Source organism: Thermobia domestica, chromosome 7 (genome assembly GCF_964235325.1).
Source record: "Thermobia domestica chromosome 7, izTheDome1.hap1.1, whole genome shotgun sequence".
Classification (NCBI taxonomy): Eukaryota; Metazoa; Arthropoda; class Insecta; order Zygentoma; family Lepismatidae; genus Thermobia; species Thermobia domestica.
In genome coordinates this window covers 207,095,208-207,099,096 of record NC_137460.1, presented here as the reverse complement: position 1 = coordinate 207,099,096, position 3,889 = coordinate 207,095,208, and positions in this window count along the sequence as shown.

Below are 3,889 nucleotides of genomic sequence, written 5' to 3'. Positions count from 1 at the left end.
AAGCACCGGAAGTGAACGCTCTACCACTGAGCCACCGCGTCCCCACTAAAACCGCAGGAGAATTCGTGAGTATAGTGCAAGTACAAACTCCGGGTATTACTCTCGTTTTGTTACCTGGAACTGAATTCGACGACTTCCGGAAGAAAAAAGGGAAAGTATGCGACCGATGACTGGTATTCAACGAAGTTATCTTTGGCTTTCGGAAAATTGCGAAGTTTTTATGGCAGTAATGGGTCACCATGAACTAACTTCATACTTCCCCCAAAATCGAACTTTTGCAATTCAAAGTGTAGATTTAAGAAATCTGCAAAAAGGAACTTTTGTTATATATGCAGCGCTACGTATGATAACCAGTGGTGCGAAGCAGAAATATTGTGAATAAATCATGAATTACGTGAAGTTAGGGTGCTGTTTATGCTTCCACATGAACCTTCAGCAGGGTACAGGTTTCCAGAAGAGCATAAGAGAAGTGAAAATAAGTGTTTTGTGACTATCGACAATGTGCTACGCAGGGGCGGATCCAGGACGAACTTCTGGGGGGGGGGGATTGTAATACTGCTACTTAGAGCTACTTTTAAGAGCTCCAAACTCTGGGATGGGTTTTATTTATATATAAATAAGAAAGTTTCTTCTTCTAGGGGGGGGGCGGCAATCGTCCCCCTAGATCCACTCCTGGATGAGTTATGAGTGAACCAGCATCTATTGGAGCATCTGCACGGTTACATGCTATTAGCAAAGAAGACAACAACCAAGCAAATGATTGGTCCATGTAAAAAAAAAAAAAAAGTGAAATTTTGTTTCCGAAGACCATTTTAAGTAAGTGAACTTGAAATTTGTGTGTTTCGTAATCGTAATTTCCACCTCAGATTACTTCAGTTTAAGAAAACGGAGGAGTAGAGGGAGGCTCATTTTACTATTTCAGAGAGCCTTTTTAATCAAAATAATAAAAAAAACAGCCAAGAAAACCATTTATTCTTCATTTAATGAATGTGAACCACAAACATCATCAAATCATTGCACTTTCATTGTTCCCAGTGTTGCTAACTGTGACATCAAAATTAGCGAAACTTCGCTAACTTTAAAAGGCTGCAGTTAATCCATGAAGCATTGGTCGAGAATGATATTTGGTGTGTTTATTATTCAGGTAAAGTTGAACCGTCTGACAAAATTTCAGAATTTTAAAAAATGGTGTTTTCGAGAAAATGGCGCCCAAAAATGGCGATTTTTGAAAATTTTACAACTTCTCGAATTTTTTGCGACAAAACGGTTGACCACAGAAGCGATGCAAAATTTTTTTCGGAAAGCGGGTAACTAGGTCTTACCAACCGTGAAAACAGAATTTTAAAATTCGAACCGGAAGTGCTCGAAAAAAATTCGCAAACTTCGACTTTTCAGATAAATTGACGTTCATTTGTTAATTTATGTACAAAAAGATACGCATGCGCAAACCAAACTATAATAAAATATAGTTTATTTATATCCCTATGTACATACCACAACAAGAATTATAACTCTACCTGTCTCCATAGCCGAATGGTGAGGCTCCGAAATTGACCATTTTCCATGTCTTCTACAATTCATAAATTGTACTCCCCGTCTTTGATGGCCCATTACTTGGCGGGAAAATTTTTTTCGACAAAACAAAAAAATATGGGTCTCTTAAAAATATGTCTAGTTGCTATAAAAAAAGTTTCAACAATATCTGAGATGGTGATGGTACAATTTTATATTTTTTTGCCTGAGTTGAAATGGAAGGCACCACGCGTGATTGGTGCCACACAAAAGAGTTCGACTAACATGTATTTCCTACAGTAGTAAGGTCTTTAGTATGACGCTAATCATACGTCGAAACGACTCTGCATAAGGCCAAATTTATTTCATTATCGTTCGTGATAGAGTGATGTTAGTTCTTTAGTACATGAATACAGTTAGAACAAATCATTAAAATAATGAAGATAACCTTCGGCAGGTCTTTAAAATTAGTGCGCAAAGATAGTTTGAAAATATGATATAATATTTTAAAATTTAGCATAATTCAGGGTCAGGCTTGGTTTGGCATCATCATGTGTTTCGAGTATGGCAACCCTGAAAATTAATGAACTGTCTAGAGAAAAACAAAATATTAAGTGAGTTACAAAATGGATTCAGAACAGATAGAAGAACAACAGATAACATCTACATTATAACACAACTGATAGAAATATGCAGAGAAAGAAATGAAAATTTCATAGGTGCATTTATTGATATTGAAAAGGCGTATGATACAGTCAAGAGAAAGATATTATGGGAAGTAATGGATAACATAGGAATATCAAAGAAATTTATTATGCTTCTTAAGGAACTATATAAGAACAACAAATACAGATATGAAATAGGAAACATAAAATCAAAATGGATAGACAGTAATAAAGGTTTGAAACAAGGATGTCCTCTATCACCAGTTCTATTCCTGATATACATACATGAAGTGGAAGAAGCATTGATTAAAACAAACAGAGGGTTAGAATTAAGATTGCAAGGAAAAGAAAAAGTAAGAAAAATCCCTGGCACTCTATTTGCAGACGATGTAGCTCTGATGAGTACTAATATTGAAGATATTAAGGAAATGTTAGAAACAGTAGTTAGGAAAGGAGAAGAAATTGGTCTAAAAATAAATGAAGAAAAAAGCAAGTTCATGGTTTTTAGTGGAGACATAGAGGATCAAAATATACAAGCTGGAAACATAGTAATAGGCAGGACTGAAAAAATAGAATTTTTAGGAATCACACTTGAAGAAGGAGAACAATACTTGTTTGAACATGAGAAAAAATTGAAAAATAAACTACAAAATTATACAGCAATTATAAAAAATAAAGCAATGTGGTCATACAATAGATATGAGGTGTCAAGAATACTATGGAAACAAGTAGCAGTACCAGTGCTAACATATGCAAATGAAGTAATAACTTTAACGGAAAAAAACAGGAGTATTTTACAACAAGCACAAAATCAAATAGGAAGGTTTGCCCTAGGAGCAAATAAATTAAGTGTAACAATAACAGGAGAGATGGGATGATTTATTAAAAAAAAGAGAAGTTATGAGTAAAGAAAATATCTTGGAAGATTTAAATTTATGGAAGAAACAAGATTAGTAAAAGTAGTGCATGAGGCCACTAAACATATGAGAAAAGGGGAGAACACGAAATGGTTTAGGAAAGTTAGGAAATTAGAAGGAAAGTATGATCAAACTACCCGCTGGCATAGAGAAGAAAATTATAAAAATTGGGAAAAAATCACAGAAAAAACATTTAAAGAGAAAGCGCAGCGAAAGTGGTATGAAGGAGTTGTTAAGAAGAGCAGTTTGAAAGGAATATACACACATAAAATGAGAAAATATGAGAAAATAAATTATATGAACAATGATTTACGAAGCATTTTACTTTTCAAAGCCAGGTCAGGGAGCCTTGAAACAGGGGTAAGATTGAAAAAAATTAAAGAAGTGAACGAAAAATGTCAATTATGTATTAAAGAAGATGAAACATTAGAACACTTATTGTAAAATGTGAAGAAACCCAAAAAATCAGGGAAAAATGGAAATGGATCAATGAAATGAAAGAGGAAGGAAATTTGGTTAAATTAGCTTGGAGGCTAGGTTTTAATGTAAATGGAAGGGAACTAAGTGAGAAAGAAATAGAAAAAAAAAACAAAGAACTTCTTGAATTTTGGTGGAAAAAGAAAATGGAAAACGTTAAATGAAAAAAAAGAACAATACATACTTTTCTTTTTTTTCTTTTTTTCAGGATCCAAACTTCCGAAGAGAAGGAAGGAAAATACCTTGAACCTGAACCTGAAGTTTCGTATGTTGGCGCTACTGTTCTCTAATTAATCAGTTTTTGGCACAGTGGCGGGA